Source organism: Camelina sativa, chromosome 4 (genome assembly GCF_000633955.1).
Source record: "Camelina sativa cultivar DH55 chromosome 4, Cs, whole genome shotgun sequence".
In the NCBI taxonomy this organism is placed as follows: Eukaryota; Viridiplantae; Streptophyta; class Magnoliopsida; order Brassicales; family Brassicaceae; genus Camelina; species Camelina sativa.
In genome coordinates, this window is record NC_025688.1 from 11,817,565 (window position 1) to 11,831,450 (window position 13,886).

Genomic DNA, 13,886 nt, shown 5'->3' on the forward strand with positions numbered 1-13,886 from the left:
CTTCTATTGAGTGTATATCTTCTATTGAGTATATATCTTCTATTGAAGGAAGAGAGAGAGAACCTTCTTCTTAATCTCGCTACGGAGGCTGTTCTCAGAGTCGATATCTTCTATTGAGTGTATGATTTGCTATGACAAGCTTGGGCGATCTGCCAATATCTGGTCTTGCTCCAGCTGTTAATCTAGAGAGAGAGGATTCGAAGGATTGTACAGAGGATCGGAGAGGAGAAGTTAAGGTTTTGAGAGAGAGAAAGAGACGATGCTTCACCGGGGACATATGATTTTCTCGGTTGGGTTGGGTTGGGTTGGGTTGTGTTGACTGTTTTTTTTTTTTTATAGAAATCCTCCGAAATTCCACCTCCTAACATATGATTTTGGTATTCATATTTTTCAACTAAAAAATAAACAAAAGTTTTGTAGAATCATTCAAAGTAGCATTTTTTTAAAAAGTTGTGATATTTTGAATAACAGTAGATTTTAAATAAGTTTTATAAATCATTGATTGAATAACAAGAGATTGTATATTATTTTAATTGATTTTATATAGATTCCAAGTTGAATAACATAGAATTTTAGAAGATTATTAAAAATCATTAATTGAATAACAAGTGATTTTAAAAATCCTCTAAAACCTTCTAAAATACAAGTTCAATACCCCCCTCTAATTCTTACAAACGATTTTGCAAATGTGAGATGTGCTGCTTAGTCGTCGTTGGAGAGTTGATGAATTTTGATGCAGATAAGAAGCATGTTGTATAACACTAAAATGTCAGCTATAGAGATAAAAAGCATGTTGTAGAGATAAAAAGCAGATGTATCTTATGTAACTAAACCATATTATCAAACTACATCAAAGGTATCTTCATCTCATCTTTATTTAAACTCAATCTCTCACAACATACAACAGTTTGGCCCTAAATTGTCTGTTTGGGACAAATAAGCCATTTTCTTGAATAAATAAAATACAAAAAAAAGAAGAAAAAAAAAACACAGCCCAGAAATATTTTATTTTGATCATACAATATGAAAATTTGGACGGCAAAATAATAAAGAGATGATGGTTCTTGGAATGTGTGTTTGGTTACTTTCCCATATGTGTAAAGAAACATCCAACAAGAAGCTAGCGTACTTAGCACCCAAGAGGAGCCTCTGTATGCACAAGAGGGCGTTCTTGGTGACCTCGGCGTTCTCGTGGTTGGTTTATCAGTTTCATCACTCCTTCTTTCGCCTTGAGGTCTGTTATGATCACTCTCCTGGCTGCATGAACTGTGAGAGTAAAAGCATGCCACCGCCAGTGATCTTGGATCACTTGTAGAAACTGGATTTCCACAATGAATTTGTTTATGGGGGAAAACAAATTCAGTAAAGTAAACTCTCTAGAAAACTAATCTAAGCTTTGATATTAGAAGAATTAGGGGTTCTATTGCTAAGAACAAAAAAATAACTCAATAATTGTATTCAATAATGGATGCCTTACAATGGAGAAGTCTTTCCCCCTTTATACATATTCATAAATCGCACAATATATTAACTTTCCTTATCAGACGAACTGAAATAAGGAAAGTTACTCTATTTCTTAGATCGGCCGCCGGGCGAAGTAGAAGTCGGTTCTTCACCCTCGAGGCTGGGCTTCTTCTATCCGAAGTGGGCTTAAATGACCTAACTGAGTACTTAACCAGATTCCCAGTTAAATAACCAAATTGTCTTTCTGGTTTAGTTCGGTATGTCGGGGGTGCTAAATCCCGCACCAACAATTAGTCCCCCCCAGTTCTAAATATTCGGAATTCAATTTGAATATTTTGAACTATGGAAAAGAGAATATCCGATCTAGACCATAAAGAATCATTTGATGTTACCCGGGATTCCCGCGCCACTTCAACATGAACCATCCGGATGACACATGTCGTTTGCGTCACATCTGCTAGGTCGGAAGTCGAAGAGCCGCGTAGGTCATAATGACTCTTCGTAGGGTTGTCGCCCATTCGACTCTATAAATACGCCTCCTCCCTTCGTCATTTCTCATTTTCTGCCAACAGTGAAAGGTAATCTGCTCCGAACTCTCTTCTTTTTAATTATTTATCTCCATTTTTCTTCTGCACTCTCCGAACTCACATCATGGCGGGCACTTCGGATCCCTCTTTTTCGCCGGAAAGTGAAAGCGGACAATTAATTCGTCGCACCTCCAGACGCGTTGCGCAGATCAGAGAATCCAGTAGATCGGGCTCCAAAATCCCATCTCTTCTAACTCGCTGCTCAGCTGGAGCTTCATCATCACAGACTACTCTACCAGTTCGTCATGAAGACGGGAGTGACGAACTGACTCAAGATGTGTTGTCGAAAGAAGAAGACCGATTCGTGCCTTTAGGAATCTCAATCGAAGATATCGATCCTTTGTTAGACCATAAAGGACGAATTGGAGGCGATAAGAGTTTGAGTTTGATCAAAATCGTGAACGGCATGCTAAACGCATGCGGTCTATTTAACAGCAACGTCACAATTCTGATTCCTCGAGCCGACCAGCGCCCTTGGAACCCACCGGAAGGGTACATATGCTTGTACGAGGGTTATTTTACTCAATGTCGCCTCCTATTCCCAATCCCAGCATTAATATCACTCTACGCCCAAAGACGCAGGATAGCGATCTGCCAATTTGTCCCTGAAGCCATTTGTAACTTCATGGCTGCCCTTACCATAGCAGCCGAAGTCGGAGTTAACATTGGAGTTCAATGCTTTGATCAACTATCCAATTTCAAGTCATCAAAGAGTCCGCATCGCTGGGAAGTGAATATGAGACCGGCGCACAATTTCCTTGCTGGTCAAAGAGTTTCCAAATTCAAGAAGTGGGCAAACCACTACTTTTATGTCCGCGTCGATCAGTACTCGCTCGTTAATCCATTGGGTTTCCATCGGAGAGTGTGGAATGAAAATCCTTGTAGATTTTATATTTCCAGTACGTTCTAATTGACTTCGGCACCTGTGACCAATTTTAACTTTTTCATGTCTTGCTTCCAGATCGTCCATTTTGCGCAACACGTCTAGCTTCGGACTATCACCCTGTCAGGAACGCTCTACTATCCGGGAACAATCGTCGGTGGGAATTTATTACCCGTATCCGTGTTGAAACAGCGATGGGCAAACCTAGGACAACATTCCCAAGTTTCGCGAGTTCGCTGGGATGAACTGCGGAGCCAGCCGGGTCACGTGTCGTTGAATCCGACAGTCTCCAGGTCGTTCGCCGAGAAACCCAGGCTGCCATCGAAGCCGATATCGATCCTCCTCAGGACCGGTCTGATGTTGATCCTGTTCAGGATCGGATCGTCGTCGATCCTACTCAGGCTGCCGAAGAAGATGTCGACACAGTCGATGTTGCGAAAGGCGATACCCCTCCCCTAGCTTTAGGGAATGCCGACCCTCCGAATGATGAAGAGGATGTCCCTCCGACTCTATTAAGTATGGGTTTGAATACCCTTGTAAAACATTGCCGACTTGTTCGGCCCATTCTCCCTTTTGAAAACTTTTTCTTCTTTTTTGTGCCGGAATTTTTTCCTTTTGCCAAAAAGGAAAACGCAACAAATTCTCGAAATTTGCACTTTTGCCATTTTGCACAGAATATGGAAATTCCACCCCCCAGTTTGCATATAAATCAACCGGCGCTGTCTCCGAACTAAACAACTCTTGAAAAACTTTAAACCAGAGCGATGTCAAATTCTATCAGCAGCGTGGAATCCCCTCCTATCGGGAATGGTGTCCCGACGTTCTCAAATGTCGAAACTATCGAAAGGGGGATGACCTACTACCCGAACATCCGAGCTCCTTGGATGCTGATGTTCCGCGTCAAACCGAAAGAGAGACGTGACCTGGAAGAATTTCTTCATCAGGTGGATGATCGTCACACGGAGTACCGCGATCGACTCGCCACACTCGAACAAGCGCAACGCGAATTGCTGCTCAAGCTTGAGATGCTTGAATCCCACCCAAAAGATTGGATCAAGAATGGATTCGAGAGGATATCGGCCCTACCGCCATGCCTGGTTGCGTACTGCAATAAGTGCCGAACGGAAGCAGATCGGATGCCGAAACACATGGATCCTACCCTGATTGGTGACTTCATTCCAGGAAACGTCAAGCCGTTTTATATTAACAGGCGTGCTAATGATGTCGAGCTTGCTGAAGCCGATACCTTCTTTCGTCAGGTAACTATCGCGAGACATCCTGTAATATCCGCTTCCAAACTAATACATTGTTGAATTTGCTTATGCAGATCGCAGGTACACATCAACAATTGAACCAGGATCTCCAGTACTTTCATATGAAAAAGGTAGGATCGACCGCCAGCTGAAGACTTTAGAATCTGAAGTTGCCATACTTAAGGCAAAATGGAAAAGGACTATTGACTTGCTGGATGAGTCCGAACAGAAGGCCAGGGCATTGGAAACTCACCCTGAGGACTGGGAGAAGACCGGGCTGCAGCTGTTGTGGCCGATGCCAAAACGACTCAAGAAGAGTGTTCGTGAGATCGCGGCGAATGGCGCACCAGTTCGGAATTAACATGTGTTATTTGAAATAAAGATTATTTGAGTATTTAATAAGATTCTGCCGCATTGTAGCAGGTGAATTACACTATTTGAGATGTCTCCCGGCTTATATCCGGCAATTTTATTAAACGATGGTAGAAAACATCAATCAAACTTTTAAAATTAAGCTATTTAGCCTTAACGGGATACGTTTGGTTGGAGGGCGAGATACTGGGCTCGGCTTATCTCCTTTGCTTTAGTTCGGATGCCGGACTGCGAAATTATTCTCTGGGTTCGGCTAACCATTCCGTCCGAACTAAAGTTTGGGTGCGAAATAAATACTCTGGGTTCGGCTTATCCCAAAATTAAAGGATCGGGTGCGGAATAAATACTCTGGGTCCGGCTTATCCCTACATATGAAAGTCAGGTGCGAAATAACAACTCTGGTTCGGCTTAATCCTGAAAAATAGTGCGTAGTTACGCGAGTAAATCACCTGGCCAGGGTGTCAACGAAGAGTGAGTTCGGTATATACCAATGCTTAACCCAGTTCGGTATTTTTTTTTTTTTTTTTTTTTTTTAGAAAAAATAAAAAGACGCGCTGCATTAAATGTGTTACGCGGTCTTTGAGAATTATTTTTGGGACGCAGCAAAATTTTCGCGGTATTGTGATTGGTGGATTCAGTGGCGGTTACTTCCCACGACCCTATATAAATAGGGTTGAGGGTTGGGAGAAAGAGACATTCCAACTTTCACAATTTCTTGAAAAAGAATGATGGTAACTACTCTATCCGCATGGCTAAGACGGGCCGGAGAAAGAATAGCTGCTTCGGCGAGCAATGCCGGGTGTACTGAAGCGTCGGATAATCCCTCCGTTCTAGATCGGGCGGAGACGTTTCTGGTTCGTGCACCTGTCCCCTTCGTCGATATGACTGGCGCGGAGGAGAGTCTTATATGCCAGGAGCTCCGACGGTACCGAGCTCGCCGCTATAGGTTGGGGGCTCATCTTACGGCGAGACGTCTTAGGCTCGCCGAGATCTGTCGGTTCTACCGCTTCGACGGGACTGTTCGGGTTCTGAACAAGATGATCGCCGAAGGTTTCTTCTTGGCGAAGTGGTGAATGACCCGGTTGCTTGCCGCGCGTGCAACGTGCCAGGAACAGGTTGCGCGTATGGATGTGCCTGCCCTACTCGAGGCCGACTGCCAACCTCTGGAGGATACCGCGCATCCGTTTATCACGGACATCTGGGCCTATCGGGCTTCCATAGAAAGGTTGAGGTGATATGCCAATTTTTTGGAATCGGCTGGCCCAATCTTTCGCGAAAGGCATATGGTCGAGGGCCCATGCACCTTCCTGGAAGATTGGGTATCTAATGGCTTCGAAGTCCCGGCGAATAGACTTGAGGCCTTAAGGCAGCCACGCCGGTTTTGACGATCCGAACTAATCAAGATGGAGGTGGAGGAACCTTTAGAGGACGATTTCTCTGGTCCTCGTCCTCCACTTCGGCTGCAGGACCATCCAGAACGGTGATGGTGAGCCTTGTACCGCGCCAAACTCCGAAAACGGGCGGTTTTTATGTCTTTTTGTTTTTTTTTTTATTGTAAGAGAACTAGCGCTAGAAGGAAGGATTTTCTCCTTTGCGTCTCTTTTCTCCTCTTTTTTTTTTTTTGTAAGAGAACTGGCGCTAGGAGGAAGGGTTTTCTCCTTTGCGTCTCTTTTCTCCAAGCCAACCGTAGTTCGTATTACAAAGGAAAGATGAATGGAGTTCGGATTCCCGAAAACTTCTAGTTAGGGTCGTGAAGACGACTTAGTAGTAATAACGCTTCAAATGGGTTGCGTTCCACGAGTTTTTGATCCGTTCTCCGGCCATGGTTACAAGTTCGTAGACGCCTAGGCGAACTGCCTTGGATTCGAGGTATGGACCCTCCCACCGAGCGCCGAGTTTACCGACGTTGACTTCTCTGGTGTTCTCGAAAACTTTCCGTAGAACCAGATCGCCTTCGTTGAAATGCCATTGACGAACAGTCTTGTTATAATACCGAGCCGCTGCATCTTGGTAGTGCTGTACTCGGACTAGGGCTTGATCGCGCAGCTCTTCGGCAAGATCGTTGTGGTCAATCAGCATTCTGTTGTTAAGTTTGGGATTGTTGACCATCATGGTACGTCGTAGTGTCGGGACTCCTGCTTCGTCAGGGGCGAGTGCTTCGAGACCATACACAAGGGAAAAAGAGGATTGTCCCGTACTCTGCCGTGGGGTTGTTCGATAGGACCACAATACGCCATCAAGGTGGTCTGCCCACGCCCCCTTTCTTCGACCAAGTCTCTTTTTCAGTCCGTCGACGATCGACTTATTAGTGGCCTCAGATTGTCCATTTCCTTGCGGGTATTGGGGAGTCGAAGTGCTGAGGTGGATTTGCCACTTCGTCAGGAAATGTCTGGTGATCATCGAGGTGAATTGTGTGCCGTTATCGGTGACAATCTCGTATGGAAGTCCGTGCCGACATATGATGTTCTTCCATATGAAATTGGTTACGTCCAAGGATTGGATCCTTGTCAAGGACTCTGCTTCGACCCATTTGGTGAAGAAATCGGTCAGCACCAGGACGAATTTCTTGGATTTTGACGCCGGCAGAGGACCTATAGCGTCCATGGCCCAGCGCATGAAAGGATATGGAGCTTTCACGATGTTTAGCAGTTCGGGAGGGATGTGCCGCATTGGTCCGTGGCGCTGACAAGCTTCACACTTTGCCGCGAAGGCTTCGCAGTCGGCCATCATGGTCAGCCAATAGTATCCATCCTTTTTTATTTTGAGGGCGAGTGCGCGTCCGCCAGAATGGTTGCCACCTTCGCCTTCGTGCACTTCCATCATGATTCGCTCGGCCTCGTCCCGAGTGACGCAGGTAAGGAAAACTCTGGACGCGCTTCGGCGGAATAATTCCCCGTCCAAGAGGATGTATCTGGCACTTCGAGCCTTTAAGCGTCGGGCTGTCCATCGGTCTGGTGGGACGACGCCATCAGAGATATAGAGTTTGATCTCAATTTGCCAGTCGTCCGGAGGCTTCGTGACGTCCGTCAAATCCTCCATCGGAACTGAGTCATTGTTGATTACTGCTATCTGATTGTCGGGGTCGATGCTGGGAGCGTCGATGCATTCGATCGGGATAGTGCACCGTAAATCAGGGTTGGAGCTGTTTGCCAGGGCTGCGAGGGCGTCGGCTGACGCGTTTTCGTTCCGTGGGACCTTCGTCAAGGAAAAAGATGTGAATTCTCCGGACAGTGCTCGGACCAACTGCCGATACGCCCCCATTCGCTTATTTTTGGCGTCGAACTCTCCACTAAATTGGCTGACTACGAGCTGGGAGTCATAGAAGACTTGCAAATGTGTCACTCCGAGTCCTCGTGCTAACGGAAGCCCGCAAGGACGGCCTCGTACTCCGTTTCGTTATTAGACGCTCTGAAGTTAAGCTTTAATGCTTGCTCGAGAACTTCACCAGTGGGGGACCGGAGAATGAGTCCCACTCCGGATCCTTCATTCGTCGATGAAACATCGACGAATATTGTCCAATGCTCTTCCCTAGGATTGGGGTCGTCGAGATCAGGAGACAGCTCGGTGATGAAGTCGGCCAGAACTTGCGACTTCAAGCTTGGACGGGAGCGGTATTCGATGTCATACTTACTTAGCTCGACTGCCCATTTCGCCATGCGTCCGGATTGGAGGGGGCTATGGAGGATAGTTCGGAGTGGCTGATCGGTTAACACGACGACGGAATGTGACTGGAAATAGGGTCAAAGCTTCCGTGCGGTGATGATCACTACGAGTGCGAGCTTCTCCAGCATGGGGTATCGTGAGTCCGCGTCGTTGAGTGCTTTACTCGTATAGAAGATAGGTTTTTGATCCCCGCGGTCGTCTCGAACCAACACGCCGCTAACAGCCGAACTGGAGACCGAGACGTAGAGGTACAGTGTTTCGCCGTCTTCTGGTTTGACTAATACTGGGTGGCAAGTCAAATACTCCTTCAATTGCCGGAAGGCGGCCTCGCATTCCTCGTCCCAGTGAAAATCCTTATTTCCGCGGAGGAGTTGGTAGAAAGGGAGGCAATTATCTATCGATCGAGCGATGAAGCGATTTAAGGCTGCAATCCGGCCGGTCAGGCGTTGCACTTCTCTCTTGTTGGTCGGCGACGGCAGTCCCAATATGGCTTCGATTTGTTTAGGGTTTGCTGCTATCCCCCGCTCAGTGACGATATACCCCAAGAATTCGCCTGAAGTGACTCTGAATGTACATTTCGTTGGATTCAGTTTCATCTAGAAATGATCCAAGATATCGAAACACTCAGCGAGATGCTCGATGTGCTGCTCTGCTATCAAAGATTTAACCAGCATATCGTCGATGTAGACTTCCATGGTTCTTCCAAGCAAACTAGCGAACATCATGTTTACCAGCCGTTGGTAGGTTGCTCCAGCGTTCTTTAGCCCAAACGGCATGACCTTATAACAATAGGTCCCCCTATCCGTAATGAATGCCGTTTTTTAGCGGACAGTTGAACTCATGGCGATCTGGTTGTAACCTGAGAAGGCATCCATGAACGAGAGCAGTTGGTTTCCAGCCGTGGCTTCGACGAGACGGTCGATGTGTGGCAGAGGAAAGCTATCCTTGGGGCAAGCTTTGTTGAGATCGGTGAAATCTACGCATATCCTCCATTTACTGTTCTTCTTTTTGACCACGACTGGATTGGCCAGCCAGTCAGGGTACTAGACCTCCATTATCTGGTCAGCCTTGAGCAGCCGCTCGACCTCGTCCTGAACTGCTGTGGCCCGATCTGGACCCAGGCGTCGTCGTTTCTGCCTTATTGGTCTAAATGTGGGATCGACGTTGAGATTGTGGTAGATAACATCGGGGTCTATCCCGATCATGTCCTTCGTTGACCAGGCGAATGTGGAAGACCGAGATTGCAGAAAAGCGACCAGCTTTGACTTTATGTGCTCCTCTAGTTCGGCACCGATGCCAACAGTTCGTGAAGGGTCGGAGGGATCAATATTCACCTGTAAGATTCAACACTCCGGAGACTTGAGGCGATTTCTCTCCGGCTTATGGGGACTGGTAAGATGGTCCCCGCTCCGTAGTTCCTACGCGTCTTCAGTCTTCCTCTGCTTCTTCTGGATAACAGAGCAAGTTCGGGCTACCCTCTGGTCACCATAAAGTGTGCAGATTCCCGTGGTGGTTGGGAACTTGAGGCAGAGGTGATAGGTCGATGGTACGGCCTGCATCGCGTATATCCATGGTACCCCCAAAATGGCGTTGTAGACTGGAGGCGCGTCGATGACTGCGAACTTGGTCTTCAATCATAGCCCGTCAATGTTCGAGATTCGGGTTTCAGTTGTTCCGACAAGACACCCATTTTTTCTAGCGTTTGCCAGCATATTACATTGCCGGTACTTCCCGTGTCGACCAAAACTCGTTCGACGTCGAAATCGCCCGTGGAGACTTCGATGACTAAAGGATCCGAATGGGGGTGTTGGATTCCCTTGGCGTCTTCTGAAGTAAACGATATGGGGTCCGAGCAGAGTGGAGGTTCGCTTGGGGCTGCCTGAAGGCTGCAAACTTGACGCGCCATCTTCTTTAGTGCGCGGACGGAGTCGACGCAGTCCTCTGGTGGGCCAAGTATCAAGGTTATTCGTCCTCGGACAGGAGAATAGGCCTGCTCGGGATTTTGCCCTCTCTGTCGCTTGGGTGGGCCAGGCAGCTCGTCCGCCTGGAGCATCTCCTCTTGATGGTTCGCCAGTACATGATTATCCGGCTGTTGAACTCCGTTGGTCGGACCGTTGTGGCCTTGTCCTCCTCCGGCGCCACGGCTGCCGTTAGATCATCCACCACGCCATCCCCCTCGGCGACCTCTGCCTCCACGAATGCTTTTCGGCTGAAAGGTGGCTTCGACTTCGCCGGAAAGATACTTTCCGTACGGGAAATTCTTCAGATGGACGCATTCGTGTGTAGAGTGGCCGACGATCATGTGGAAATCGCAGTACAGCTCCTTTGGGTCAGATGGCTGTTTGTTTTGGTTCTCCACTTCAGACACTGCGTGAACGACACCCTTTTTTCGGTCTTGGGGATCGTGATGCTTGCGAGGTTCGTGGTGCTCGTCCCGGCTTTTAGCCTTAGGGGGTGCGATGGTTGCCCGATTATTTTTGCGGCTAACTGGGCGTCTTCATCTTCGTCGAGCGCAAATCTGGAGGCACGATGTAGTGCGTCGTCGAGGTCCTTGGGCTCCCGTATGTTAAGATCCTTTCGTAATGGCGACCCGGGAATCAACGCCTTTCTGAAGGCTGCCATTGCGGCATCCTCTGGGACGGTGACGCGCGTTAGCTTTTCCTTGAATCTGCTCAGGAAACTGCCGATGGATTCGCCGGGTTCCTGGGTCATCTCCCAAAGGTCTGAGCTTGTCACGCCTCGTTCGATGAGAATTCGATAATGCTTAAGAAAAGCCGTAGACAACTGGTCGAAGTTATCGATTGAACTCGGTTCTAGCCTTGTGAACCACACCAAAGCTGGGCCGGAGAGGCTATCGACGAATAGCTGACAACAACCGACATCCCTCTGTTTTTCGGTGAATCGTGCCTTTGTCATGGTTGCCATGAAGGACGTCATGAACTGGACAGGGTTTTTGTCGCCCAGATAGGTTGGGAGTTTTAGCTTGACGTTTGGGATGGCAGCCCGCAAGATCCGTTGAGTAAAAGGGGATTGCCGGGTCACTCCGACAATCCTGTCGATTTCTGGAGCCGTGCTAATAGCCCGATGAAGAAGCGTGTTCATATTGCTGATCTGCGTCTTGATTTCTTCGATTTCGAGGCAAGACCCCGCGTTTGTGAAGCGAGCGACCGGGGCGGCTGAATTCTCGTGCATACGTGAATTTGGGTTTGTTGGTCGAATACTCGATGTCGTCTGAGGGGGAGGATTCCTCCGCTCGTATTGGACGACCAAAAAGTCGAGACGACAAGTGAGACCGTCAGTGCCGAGTATGGGCGACTGTACAGCAGAGATTTGCGATGGGGTTGTCTGAGTTATGACGGCGTCGACCCTGCGGTTAGTTTCGGAGATCATCTGGTAGATCTCTTTCGTCATGGTGCCGAACAGGATCTTGAAATCTTCCATGGAGACGACTTGGGGACTCTGGACCGCTGTCGTGGTGCAAACAGGGGGGTTCCCGTTTTATGCGCGGAGCCGCTGCTCCGTGGCGCGTGCATCTTCCTCGCCTGGTTGTTCATCGGAGAGCTCCGTGTCGCGGTTGGTTGTCTCTTCGCGAGTTCGCCCTGCTTCCTGGCTGGTCTCCCCTTCAGATCTGGCCTCAATTGGGAGTTTGGAGGAGACGTCAGTCATGTTCCTCGATTCGCTGACAGGGCGGCGAACATACAGGGCGGCGAACATACACGGCGGTAGCCGGCCTGGTTGATACACCGCTCTGTGTTGCAACGTTGTCTTGAGCAGGTGCAATGCCCGTGACGTCGGGTGTGTTGGAGGTGGTACGGTTCGCGCCGGTGACTTCGGTGATGANACCAAAAAGTCGAGACGACAAGTGAGACCGTCAGTGCCGAGTATGGGCGACTGTACAGCAGAGATTTGCGATGGGGTTGTCTGAGTTATGACGGCGTCGACCCTGCGGTTAGTTTCGGAGATCATCTGGTAGATCTCTTTCGTCATGGTGCCGAACAGGATCTTGAAATCTTCCATGGAGACGACTTGGGGACTCTGGACCGCTGTCGTGGTGCAAACAGGGGGGTTCCCGTTTTATGCGCGGAGCCGCTGCTCCGTGGCACGTGCATCTTCCTCGCCTGGTTGTTCATCGGAGAGCTCCGTGTCGCGGTTGGTTGTCTCTTCGCGAGTTCGCCCTGCTTCCTGGCTGGTCTCCCCTTCAGATCTGGCCTCAATTGGGAGTTTGGAGGAGACGTCAGTCATGTTCCTCGATTCGCTGACAGGGCGGCGAACATACAGGGCGGCGAACATACACGGCGGTAGCCGGCCTGGTTGATACACCGCTCTGTGTTGCAACGTTGTCTTGAGCAGGTGCAATGCCCGTGAAGTCGGGTGTGTTGGAGGTGGTACGGTTCGCGCCGGTGACTTCGGTGATGAGTGAAGACATTATCGTGGACTTTTCAGAGAACTTTTTCGGATGAGATTGTTTTTAGAGAATAACTTGAAGAGACGATTTGCGCTCCCCACAGACAGCGCCAATTGTAGAAACTGGATTGCCACAATGAATTTGTTTATGGGGGAAAACAAATTCAGTAAAGTAAACTCTCTAGAAAACTAATCTAAGCTTTGATATTAGAAGAATTAGGGCTTCTATTGCTAAGAACAAGAAGAGAACTCAATAATTGTATTCAATAATGGATGCCTTACAATGGAGAAGTCTTTCCCCCTTTATACATATTCATAAATCGCACAATATATTAACTTTCCTTATGAGACGAACTGAAATAAAGAAAGTTACTCTATTTCTTAGATCGGCCGCCGGGCGAAGTGGAAGTCGGTTCTTCACCCTCGAGGCTGAGCTTCTTCTATCCGAAGTGGGCTTAAATGACCTAACTGAGTACTTAACCGGATTCCCAGTTAAATAACCAATTGTCTTTCTGGTTTAGTTCGGTATATCGGGGGTGCTAAATCCCGCACCAACATCACTTGATGTGTCCAGGATCGTGAAGAGGACTCCTGAGTATCTGCATCCAACAAGATTTAAAAGGAGCTTAAGGGTTTTGTTGTGATGGTTGATCCGAGACAAGTTTAAGGAAGGGATACCTGGAAGTCATTCTCCTCAAAGCTTGTGACATTCTCACGCCAGAAATTGGCCTCTTTGTGCATTGGACTCCATTCAAGATGGCCAAAAAGAACATCTTGCTTTTACTTTTCAAAGGAACTTAATTTCCTGATCTTTTCTTTTTAGCCCTTCTTCTAGTTGGTTCAATATGTATCCAGCAAATCCTTACAAATTCAAAATATAATAACGGGTTTAGTTACGATCATGTACCTAAAAAAAAAGATCTAATGTTGTCGGAATCACGTATATAACCAGATTTGTTTCTCACTGCAGATTTAGCAGAGAATTAAGAAATTCAAGTTCCACATGACAGCTAAATAAAAAGCAGTCGTCAGGCTTTGTATCTAACTCGTCTTACCTCGTCACTCCACGCTTGTGATTCTAGACTTTGGATAACATGCGGGTGTCCAAGATCAACCATCTGGACACCAAATGTATCTTTTGGAAGCAAGTTCCTGACATTCTGATTGATCAACCAACCCTGAAATATTGGTATTGGACGACTGACATTCTGATTGATCAACCAAGCAATGTCATATATATATATATATATATATATATAT

At 47.6% G+C, this 13,886-nt stretch overlaps 1 pseudogene; it reads right to left on the bottom strand.

Annotated features, from left to right (window-relative positions):
* Positions 703-13,886, bottom strand: part of LOC104783764 — a 17,287-nt pseudogene continuing 4,103 nt past the window's right edge.